This window comes from Symphalangus syndactylus, chromosome 3, assembly GCF_028878055.3.
Source record: "Symphalangus syndactylus isolate Jambi chromosome 3, NHGRI_mSymSyn1-v2.1_pri, whole genome shotgun sequence".
Taxonomy (NCBI): Eukaryota; Metazoa; Chordata; class Mammalia; order Primates; family Hylobatidae; genus Symphalangus; species Symphalangus syndactylus.
Window position 1 is genome coordinate 7,302,758 of NC_072425.2, and position 12,151 is coordinate 7,314,908.

General features: G+C 49.2%; 1 protein-coding gene across 1 annotated transcript in view; it reads left to right on the forward strand.

Moving 5' to 3' along the window:
• The window catches only part of PNPLA7 (patatin like phospholipase domain containing 7), an 84,563-nt gene that overhangs the window by 10,841 nt on the left and 61,571 nt on the right, over positions 1–12,151 (forward strand).

Consider the following 12,151-nt stretch of genomic DNA (forward strand, 5'->3'; position numbering starts at 1 on the left):
GGCGCTGTCTTTCTGTGGCTCCCAGTCTTTTGCTTTTCGTTGTTGCAGTGAATGGTCTCTTGTGTCCATCGATTCCAATACCGGAGCCTGATCTGCAGGATAAATCCTTAGGGTGGACTTGCTGGGTCCCAGGGGATGCAGACTTGTAATTTTGAAAGGTGCTGCCTGGCCGGGCGAGGTGGCTCACACCTGTAATCCCAGCACTTTGGGAGGCCGAGGTGGGTGGATCACAAGGTCAAGAGCTCAAGACCAGCTTGGCCAACGTGGTGAAACCCCGTCTCTACTAAAAATACAAAAATTAACTGGGTGTAGGGGCGGGCGCCAGTAATCCCAGCTACTCGGGAGGCTGAGGCAGGAGAATCGCATGAACTCGGGAGGTAGAGGTTGCAGTGAACCAAGATCCCGCCACTGCACTCCAGCCTGGGCAACGAGAGTGAAACTCCATCTCAAAAAACAAAACAAAACATCATGTATCATGTTCTCTCATGATTTTTAACTTTTTATTATGAGACAGTTCAAAAATGTGCAAAAATAGTAAAATCACCCCATGTGCCCAACATTAACTAGAATTATTTTTTTTTAGGCAGGGTCTCACTCTGTCGCCCAGGCAGTGGCATGATCTTTGCTCATTGCAACCTCCGCCTCCTGGGCTCAAGCAATTCTCTCACCTCAGCTTTCCAAGTAGTTGAGACTGCAGGCATGCGCCACTACACCTGGCTAATTTTGCATTTTTTTGTAGAGATAGAGATGAGGTTTTGCCATGTTGGCCAGGCTGATCTTGAACTCCTGGGATCAAGTGATCTGCCTACCTCAGCCTCCCAAAATGCTGGGATTATAGGAATGAGCCATCATGCCAAGCCATTAACTAGAAGTTTTTTGTTTGTTTGTTTGTTTGTTTTGGGATGGAGTCTCGCTCTGTTGTCTAGGCTGGAGTACAATGGCACGATCTTGGCTCACTGCAACCTCCACCTCTCAGGTTCAAGCAGTTCTCTTGCCTCAGCCTCCCGAGTGGCTGGGATTACAGGCGTGCGCCACCATGCCCAGCTAATTTTTGTATTTTTAGTAGAGACCAGCCTTGGTAAGGCTGATCTCCAATTCCTGACCTCACAATCTGCCTGCCTTGGCATCCCAAAGTGCTGGAATTACAGGCATGAGCTAATGCACCCAGCCTGAATTTTGTTGTTTTTTTTGAGACAGGGTCTTGCTCTGTCGCCCAGGCTGGAATACAGTGGCATGATCTTGGCCCACTGCAGCCACCATCTCCCAGGTTCAAGCGATTCTCCTGCCTCAGCCTCCTGAGTACCTGGGATTACAGGAATGTGCCATCACACCCGCCTAATTTTTGTATTTTTAGTAGAGACGGGGTTTCACCATGTTGGCCAGGCTGGTCTCTAACCCTTGACCTCAAGTGATCCACCCACCTCAGCCTCCCAAAATGCTGGGATTACAGGCCTGAGCCACCACGCTTGGCCTATTAACTGGAATTTAATGTTTGTTTAATCTTTTTTTCTTTGAGTAAAACCTACGTGCAGTGAAACAAATCTTTAGTGTCCATTAGCTGAATTTTGCTAAATGCCTATCAACTCAAAAGAGGTGTCTGATTTTAATCTTACTCTTTTGAGTTATACCTTTTGCATTCATTGTTAGTTATGTATCGAGGTAACTTCTACCTCAGTTTCTCTAGCCTTTGTTAGGAGAGTTTTCCAGAGCTCACCAGAACCCCGGCTCGGATGCATTCAGGCAGAACCAAGTGCTAGGTCCTTGCGTGAAACCTCGCACTGGAGCCTGGGTGGTGTCCTCTGATCCCGTCCTACGTTCCTCTGCTCGGAAAGGATGTAACAAGCTCCAGCCAGACGTTGGGGTGTCCGGGGTGCTCACTCTGCTCCCTGGCAGATGAGCACAGGTGGGCTTTGAGCTGTTTGGGGCCTGGGGTGGAGGCATGGATGGGACCTCGGCATCTCGTTGTGCTCCCTGGGACTTGTGTATCTTCACGAGACACGTGGCCTATGCTGGGGAGGCCGCCGGCCTGGGGAGGGAGAAGACACCCACCTCCTTTGAGCAAGGCTGACCTGCCGTTAGAAAGCCAGTGCTCATCTTCGAGGGAGCCCCCAACATGGCTTGGGGCAGAGTGGGGTCTCGGCCACCAGACCCAGCTCTGTGCGCCTCTTTGGAGCATCTGGTTAGTATGTCTCTGGAGCTGTGGTGGGCTTCTCAGGGACTCATGGATGTGTAAGGGGCACCTGTGGGCCTGAGAAGAGCTGGGAAAGGACTAGAGGAGCTTTGGTCTACGTGGATGTAAACCCGTTCAGCATGGGGCATCTGTATGCGACCTACCCTGGATGATTCGTTTCTCTTTAAGCAAACAATAGCTTCACTGGGGTAGAGGCTTGCTCCGTTATTTCTTGTTCTTTCTGATCTTGATCTTGTTGTGATATTCAGGTTGGGCCTCACTTATCACAGCGCAGCGATACCTGTGCCAGGAGAGGGGAGCTGTGCGCTGAGATGGGCTGGGCTCCTCTCAGCTGCCGCAATCCGTCTCGTCTACATTGGTGTCACAGCCCCACTCCCTCAGGGGTGGGGATGGGTCTTCCCGGAGTGTAGTGGGAGTAAAAAATGGGGGTGATCGGCTGAGCACGGTGGCTCACGCCTGTAATCCCAGCACTTTGGGAGGCCAAGGCGGGCAGATCACGAGGTCAGGAGATCGAGACCATCCTGGCCAACATGGTGAAACCCGTCCCTACTAAAAATACAAAAATTAGCTGGGTGTGGTGGCAGGTGCCTGTTATCCCAGCTACTCGGGAGGCTGAGGCAGGAGAATCCCTTGAACCAGGGAGTTGGAGGTTGCAGTGAACTGAGATTGTGCCACTGCACTCCAGCCTGGCGACAGAGTGACATTCCAACTGTGTCTCAAAAAAAAAAAAAATGGGGGTGATATCTGAGAGAGGTAATTCTGTATTGTGATCAGTTGATCATCTGGCGTGACATCGTTTTTGCCTCATCAAACTTTTGTGTTTGTCATTTTAACGAAATTTAAATTCTTGCAAAATAACATGGACAGTTTCTAAAAACATACTTAAAGTTTTATCAACAGTGGCCGTCTGTCCCCTCACACTGAAAACGCTTCGTTTCCTTCGGAGCAGCTTTTCTTGCTGTTTCCTAACCCATCCGTTCTAGACACACTGACTTCTTGTCATGGGAGATGAAGCGTGGCTCAGAGGATGGCCCCCATGCTTCCTGTCGTGGGAGATGAAGTGTGGCTCAGAGGATGGCCCCCATGCTTCCTGTCGTGGGAGATGAAGTGTGGCTCCGTGGATGGCCCCCATGCCTCATGCTACACTCCCACCGGCGCCGCTCCTAGACGGTTCTTTCGACTTCATGGATACTATTCACAGCTGAACTGTGTAGTGTACTATAGTTAAATTTCCTTTCTTGCAACTTTCTCTTTTTCTTGGAATTAACAGTTGTGTTATTTTTGGCTGCTTGATGATTTTTCTATGCACGCATTACAGATTCACGCCCTGAACCAGCGGCTCCATGAATGCTTCTTTGCTCTGGGAAAAGCCCCTCCTGGGAGCCCCCATCCTCTTGCCCAGTCAGACCCTCCCCAGGCCTGCTGTCCAGCCGCCATCCCAGGGCCACCCACCCTTCCTTCCCCCTCACAGGGCTCTTGCTGCTGCTTTCTCGGCTGGTGTGTTTTGGTGGAGCAAATCCTCCATTCACTTCCTGAGACAGGGTGCCAGGGAGGTGTATGTTTGGAAACCTTAGAAATCTAGAATTGTCTTTATTCTATACCACCTTTGTCTTTTTGTTGTACTTTTTCTTTTCTTTTCTTTTTTTTTGAGACAGAGTCTTGCTCTGTCACCCAGGCTGGAGTGCAGTGGTGGGATCTCAGCTTACTGCAAGCTCTGCCTCCCAGGTTCACGCCATTCTCCTGCCTCAGCCTCCTGAGTAGCTGGGACTATAGGTGCCCGCCGCCATGCCTGGCTAATTTTTTGTATTTTTAGTAGAGATGGGGTTTCACCATGTTAGCCAGGATGGTCTCGATCTCCTGACCTCGTGATCCACCCGCCTCGGCCTCCCAAAGTGGTGGGATTACAGGCGTGAGCCACTGTGCCCAGCCTTTTTGTTATACTTTCTAGAAGGTTGTTTCAACTTTATTTTCCAAATCTTCCATTGAATTTTTAATTTCTGTCATATTTTTCATTTCAAGAGTTTTTTTTCTGTGAATTTTTTTGTTTTTTTTCTTGAGATGGCGTCTTGCCCTGTTACCCAGGCTGGAGTGCAATGGCGTGATCTCAGCTCACTGCAACTCCTGCCTCCCGTGTTCAAACGATTCTCCTGCCTCAGCCTCCCGAGTAGTTGTGATTACAGGCGCCCGCCACCATGCCCAGCTAATTTTTGTATTTTTAGTAGGGATGGGGTTTTACCATGTTGGTCAGGTTGGTCTCAAACTCCTGACCTTGTGATCTGCCCGCCTTGGCCTCCCAAAGTGCTGGGATTACAGGTGTGAGCCACCGCGCCCAGCCCTGAATGTTCTTTTTAAAAAAGTGTCTTGTTCTTATTTTTTAATTTTTTGAAATTATCTTGTTCTTCCTTCATGGATAAAGTAAGATGGGTTTTCTTTTGCTCCCTGAGTTGTTTCTGACCTGAGTTTCTCTTCTCTGTTTATTTTGGCTTCTGTCTTTCCGATCGGGGCTTTTCTGCCTCCAGCAGTCACTTTATGTGTGAATGAAGTTCTTATTGAACACAGGTATGCAAACCAGCATCTCACAGAAATAATGTGGAGCCCAAGAGGCCAGCAACAAAAAGCACACACTGTGTAATTTCACTCACCTGCGGCTCAGCTACAGCTGCACTGACACCTGAGGACAGACGCTGGCCAGCCAGCTTTCTCTGTAAAAGGCCACAGCGTAAAGATTTCTGCTTTATGGGCCACGTGGTCTCTCTTGCAGCTACTCAATGTGGCCATCTAGTGTTCCAAAAAAAACTTCCTTTACAAAAAAACGTGCGGTTGGAGGGACTTGGTCCTGGTGTTTGGCCCTGCTGGGGTAAGTCTCATTAGTGGTTGCCTGTTAGGGGTTTAGGTTGGGTATCAACTCGGGGAGGCGTAAAGTAATCTAGATTACTGGAAATATTCTACGTCTTGATTTCAGTGGGAGTTACATGGGTTAACTACAAAACGAAAAGAGCATGATCCACCTGAAAGCTGCGTATAGGCCGCGTGTGCATGGGGTCAGGGCTGGCTAACGGGGGACACTCCCTGCAGGAGGACTGAGCAGGACACTGGCTCTTTCCTTCATGGTTTGGGAGTCCACAGGTCAGGGTCTGTAGGTCTTTTTTAGGGCAGCTTCTCAGAAAGGAATCTGCCTGTGTTCTGCTGTGGTGGCACTGGGTTGGAGGAGGGGGAGGGGTCTGGGGGTGCTCCCGTCTGGAGTGGACACTGTTGGGGAGGAGTCTGGGAGTGTTCCTGTCTGAGTCTGGGAGTGCTCCCATCTGGAGTGGACATTGTTGGGGAGGAGCCTGAAAGTGCTCCCGCCTGGAGTGGACACTCACCGAGGAGCCTGGGAGTGCTCCCATCTGGAGTGGACACTGAGGAGCCTGGGAGTGCTCCCGCCTGGAGTGGACACTGTTGGGGAGGAGTCTGGGGGTATTCCCGCCTGGAGTGGACACTGTTAGGGAGGAGTCTGGGGGTGCTCCCGCCTGGAGTGGACACTGTTAGGGAGGAGTCTGGGGGTGCTCCCGCCTGGAGTGGACACTGTTGGGGAGGAGTCTGGGGGTGCCCTCGTCTGGAGTGGACACTGTTGGGGAGGAGTCTGGGGGTGCCCTCGTCTGGAGTGGACACTGTTGGGGAGGAGTCTGGGGGTGCCCTCGTCTGGAGTGGACACTGTTGCGGAGGAGCCTGGGAGTGCTCCCGTCTGGAGTGGACACTGTTGGGGAGGAGTCTGGGGGTGCTCCTGCCTGGAGTGGACACTGTTGGGGAGGAGTCTGGGGGTGCTCCCGCCTGGAGTGGACACTGTTAGGGAGGAGTCTGGGGGTGCTCCCGCCTGGAGTGGACACTGTTGGGGAGGAGTCTGGGGGTGCCCTCGTCTGGAGTGGACACTGTTGCAGAGGAGCCTGGGAGTGCTCCCGTCTGGAGTGGACACTCTTCTTGGGTTCGTAGCCACACCTGATGTCCTTGGGCTCTTACCTGCTTGCTTCACCTTCTCCAGAGAGTTCCTGGTAGTCCACTGGCCACGGGGAAAGGCCATCTCCAGCCTGTTGGGGTCAGGAAAGTGACTTGGGGTTGGCCTGCCCCTCTTCCCGTCTCACCTGCATGTTAGCCTCGTTCTGGCTCTGCAGTGAGGACCAGTCCTCTCTGTCCGGGTTCTGCACCTCTAAAACCAAGTCTCAGCTTTCCTCAGAGGGCTCCACCAGCCATGACTCTGTCACTTGCTTTCATCAGCAGCTAAAATTTCAGTGACATTTTTTATCTACTCTTAGCTTTTGTCTTTATCCTTGGAGGTTTGTATCTTTTTAAGAGAGCAGAGATAAGCATGTATATTCCACAAGGGGACAAAGATAACCATTTACCTTCAACTTACCTTTCTTTTTTGGAGACAGAGTCTCACTCTGTCACCCAGGCTGGAGTGCAGTGGCGTGATCTGGGCTCACTGCAACCTCCATTTCCTGGGTTCAAGTGAGTCTTGTGCTTCAGCCTCCCGAGTAGCTGGGACTACAGGTGTGCACCAGCATGCCCGTGTAATATTTGTATTTTTAGTAGAAACAGGGTTTCACCGTGTTGGCCAGGCTGGCCTTGAACTCCTGACCTCAAGCGGTCTGCCCTCCTGGGCCTCCCAAAGTGCTAGGATGACAGGTGTGAGCCACCGTGCCCGGCCCAACCCACCATTTTTAATGGGAGGTAGGCTTTATTATTTTAATTTTTATAAAGTTGTTACAAAATACTGCAGATATGCAAAAAAGTGTGATGTTGCCAGGAATGGTGGTTGGCACCTATAGTCCTGGCCGTTCGGGAGAGGAGAGGAGATGGCTGAGCCTCGTAGTTCTAGGCCAGCCCAGACAACATAGCAGGACCCTGTCTCTAAAACAAGTAGGCGTGACACAGCAAACAGGCATCTTAACTTGAACCCAGGTTATATAGTTTTAACCCTGGTTAGCCAGAACACAGGTTAGCTGCACACTGCCGGCTCTGTTCACATTACCCACGTGTGCTCTCATTTCACCCTCTCTTTTCTTCAGAGATAGCTACTTTTCTGAATTTTCTTTGGTACTTATACAATATGTAGTATAATTTTGCTTGACTAAATCTCATAAATGGCATCACACCAGGATTCCCCACCTTTCTTAATTTGAACATTATGAACGTGAGATTCATCGGCGTGAGTGGGTGTCGTTCTAGTTCAGTCATGGACACCACCGTTGATTTCCCCGTGGCTGAGTGACAGCTGGGTTGGGTGTGATTGCTGGCTGCTACATACAGCACTGCTGAGATCTGAAGACATGCAAGTGTGGGGAGCCCTCAGGGACCCCTGCCTGCCAGGGGAGCTGCGTGTCCACCTGGGCTTCCCAGCATCCAGCCTCTCTCTGTGGTTTTCACAGCTTCCTGATTTTGGGTGAGGTTGTGAGGGCATGGTTTTTTGAAGTAAACAAATGGATTTGAAATAAAACACACAAAAGCCATTTTTAGCAACAGCTGCTAAGTTGTTGAATATTCCTTTTCCCCACCCGCCCCCAAACACACGCACGTGCTTCTCTCCCTGATTCCAGAGTGGAGATGAGACTTGCCCAGCTGATGTGGTTGGTGGGGGTGTCTCTCCCGTGAGTCTGGAGCAGGCCGTGATTTCAGTCGCTGGACCCCGACTGTTGCGGTTGGCAGATGACTCCTCCCAACCATTCTGTGCTTGCGTTTCTTGTGGTGTGGTGTAGCTCTTTTAGGGAGGAACTTTCTCTACATAAAGGTTTTGAAAGGAACAGAACAAAATTCCAAGTGGAAGAAAAACTGCTGAGTCTCAGAGATCGATGAACATGTGCCAAGAGCTGAGTATCTGCTGTGCTGGCTGTGCGGGGCGCGCAGCAGGCCTGCGTGTCGGCCAGTTGTGCCTTGGAGCCCAGCACCAGGAGACTGGGCACCCTCTCAGTTCCTTGTTTGGGTTCTCGTGTATGTGGCCTCGTGCAGGAAAGTACATTGGAATTCTCCTGAACAGCAGCAGCCGTGAGCCTGGTCTACACAGGTGAGCAGCTGCTGTTTGATTTAGCATCTGTGGTGATATGTTAGGCATCTTCATTCTGGCTCTCAAAGAAGAAGGAAATTAAGATTTTATTTTTAACTAAAATAAATGGGAGAGTTACAGTTCTGCTGTGGCCAGGTAGTGCCACAACAGCCTGTCCTGCTGATTACAGTGAAAAACTCTGGACAAAATGCAGAAAACAATTCTTGGAGGACTCTGAAAATAAAGCCAGTAGATTGTGGATGGGAGTCTAAACGTGGAGCCGCCACCCACGAGGGTTCTGCTTCCTGCTTTTCCATTTTCTTCTGTTACTCATGGCCTTGCCTTGATGGTAGCCCAGTTATGGAGCAAAAACCGTGATGGGAATCCTCCAAAACCACCAGAAGAAGGGCCCCCAAGGGCCAGAGAGAGTGTGTGGATCTCAGGGAGGAGAGAGCCAGGGAAGTAGATGCACGGATTTTGTCTGTGAACCTGTACAAGGCTCAGGACAGACCCAGAGCCGCATAACAAAGACTTTGAAACTGCATTAAGATTCATACTTCAAGGCCAGGCGCGGTGGCTCACACCTGTAATCCCAACACTATGGGAGGCCGAGGCAGGCAGATCACAAGGTCAAGAGATCAAGACCATCCTGGCCAACATGGTTAAACCCTGTCTTTACTAAAAATACAAAAAAAATTAGCTGGGTGTGGTGGCACGCACCTCTAGTCTCATCTACTCGGGAGGTTGAGGCAGGAGAATCGCTTGAACCCGGGAGGCAGAAGTTGCAGTGAGCCGAGATCATGCCACTGCACCATAGCCTAGGCAACAGAGCAAGACTCTATCTCAGGAAAAAAAAAAATTCAAACTTCAGGCTGGGTGCAGTGGCTCACACCTATAATCCCAGCACCTTGGGAGGCCGAGGCGGGCGGATCACATGAGGTCAGGAGTTCCACACCAGCCTGGTCAACATGGTGAAACCCCGTCTCTACTAAAAATACAAAAATTTAGCCAAGTGTGGTGGTGTGTGCCTATAATCCCAGCTACTCAGGGGGCTGAGGCAGGAGAATTGCTTCAACCCGGGAGGCAGAGGTTGCAGTGAGCCGAGATCATGCCATTGCACTCCAGCCTGGGTGGCAGAGTGAAACTCCGTCTCAAAAAAACAAAACAAAGATTCAAACTTCAGCTCAAATCTCAGACTGACTCCTGAGTGCTGCATGTTCAGGGCAGAGCAGAGCATCAGAACCAAGGCTTTGAACACAGAGAAACGAATCCACCATCCACAGACACAGACTTGTGGTCTCAACCCAACCAGCTCAATCGCCTGCTAAAACAAGGCAACATTCTCCGGAAAATTATACCCTAAACCCAGCCATTAGAAATGATCACAGTGGATACAAATGGTCTAAATACAACAAGAAGACTGTCCGATTGGATGGAACGTCCAAGACCCAACTCTGTGGTGTCTGCAGGAAAAAGCCACTTTAAATATCAATCCTTAGATGGAAAACAGAAGGTTGGCCTGGGCGAAGAGACTCACACCTGTAATCCCAGCACTGTGGGAGGCTCAGGTGGGAGGACTGCTTGAGCACAGGAGTTGGAGACGAGTCTGGGCAACATAGTGACCCCGTCTCTACAAAAAATTTAAATTAGGTTAGTGTGGTGGTGCACACCTGTGCTCCCAGCTACTCAGGAGGCTAAAGTGGGAGGATTGCTTGAGCCTGGGAAGCTGAGGCTGAAGGAAGCTCTGAGTGTGCTGCTGTAGTATAGCTCAGGTGATAGAGTAGCAAGAGTTTCTCAAAAAATAAAAAAGGCCAGGCGCGGTGGCTCACGCCTATAATCCCAGCACTTTGGGAGGCCAAGGCGGGCGGATCACGAGGTCAAGAGATCAAGACCACGGTAAAACCCCATCTCTACTAAAAATACAAAAAAATCAGCCGGGCATGGTGGCGGGCGCCTGTAGTCCCAGCTACTCGGAGAGGCTGAGGCAGGAGAATGGCGTGAACCCGGGAGGCGGAGCTAGCAGTGAGCCAAGATCACGCCACTGCACTCCAGCCTGGGCGATAGAGCGAGACTCCGTCTCAAAAAAAAAAAAAAAAAGAAAAAAAAAAAGAAAACTGGAGTGGCTATATTAGTATCAGACAAAGTCGATGTCAGATGAGATGAAGGAATATTACCAGGGATAAAAAGGGACAACATGGCTGGGTGCAGTGGTTCATGCCTGTAATCCCAGCACTTTGGGAGGCCGAGGCAGGTGCATCACTTGAGGTCAGGAGTTTGAGACCAGCCTGGCCAACATGGTGAAACCCCATCTCTACTAAAAATACAAAAATTATCTGGAAATCACTTGAACCCAGGAGGCAGAGGTTGCAGTGAGCCAAGACTGTGGCATGGCACTCCAGCCTGGGCAATGCTCATATTAGAAAATAAAACAAGTCTCAGATCAGTGACCCAAGCTTCTATCTTAAGAAGCTAAGAAAAGAAAAATAAAACCCAAAGCAAGCAGATGGAAGAAACAAAGAGCAAGAATCAGTGAGATTGGAAATGGAAAGCAAGAGAGAAAATCACCGAAACCAAAAGCTAGCTCTTGGAAGACGTCAGTAGAATGAAAAATCCTCCAGCCAGACTAGTGTAGAAAAGAAGAGAAGACACAAACTACAAATACTAGACATGAAAGAGTGCACATGTCTACAGACCCTACAGACATAAAAGGACTAATAAGGAAATATTTTGAACAGCTTTATGCCCATAAAATCAGTCACGCAGATTAAATTGACAAATTCCTTGAAAGGCACAAACTACCACAGTTCCCTAAGATATAGATTATCTGAATAGCCGTATATCTACTAAAGAAATTGAATCTGTAGCTAAAATCCTTCCCATCTGGAGAACTCCAGATCTAGATGACTTCACTGGGGAATACTTCCCAACATTTAGGACAATAAGGACAAAATATGCTAATTTTACACAAACTTCTCCAGAAAAGTAGAAGAGGGACTATTTCCCAGTTTAGTTTTTGACGCTAGCAATACCCTAATACCTAATCAGACAAAGACATTACAAGAAAGGAAAATTTCAAACCAGTCACTCATCATTAGAAACATACATATCCTCAATGAAATAGAGATTTGAGTCCAGCAATATATGGAAAAGGATAATACATCATGGTCAGTGGGATTTATTCCAGGAGCAAAGCTGTGTCAACAGTTGAAAATGAGTTGATGTAATGTTCCATATTGACAGACTAAAGAAGAAAAGCCATCTGATTATCTTAATAAATGCAGAAAAAGCATTTGACAAAATTCAGCATCTGTTCATGATAAAACCTCTCAGCAACCAGGAGAAGAGAACTTTCTAAATCGAATAAAGGACATCTGTACTAAAAAAATTAAACATCATGCCTGATGGTGAAAGACTGAATATTTTCCCTTGAAGATTGTGAACAAGCCAGAGTGTGTGTGTGTGGGGGGGGGTTTGTTTGTTTGTTTGTTTTGTTTTGTTTGAGTCGGAGTCTTGCTCTGTCACCCAGGCCGGAGTGCAGTGGCGTGATCTTGGCTCACTGCAACCTCCTCCCCCCCGGGTTCAAGCAATTCTCCTGCCTCAGCCTCCTGAGTAGCTGGGATTACAGGCGCCCACCACCACACCCGGCTAATTTTTGTATTTTTAGTAGAGACAGGGTTTCACCATCTTGGCCAGGCTGGTCTTGAACTCGTGACCTCATGATCTACCTGCCTCGGCCTCCCAAAGTGCTGGGATTATAGGTGTGAGCCACCGCGCCTGGCCAAGTGTGTGTTCTTACCACTCCTGTTCAGCATCATATTGGAGGTCCTCATCAGAGCAGTAGGGGAAGAGAAAGAAAGAAAAGGCATGCAGATGGGAAAAGAAAAAATAAAACAGTCTCAATTCACAAACATGATTATCTAGATGGAAAATCCTATGGACTGTAT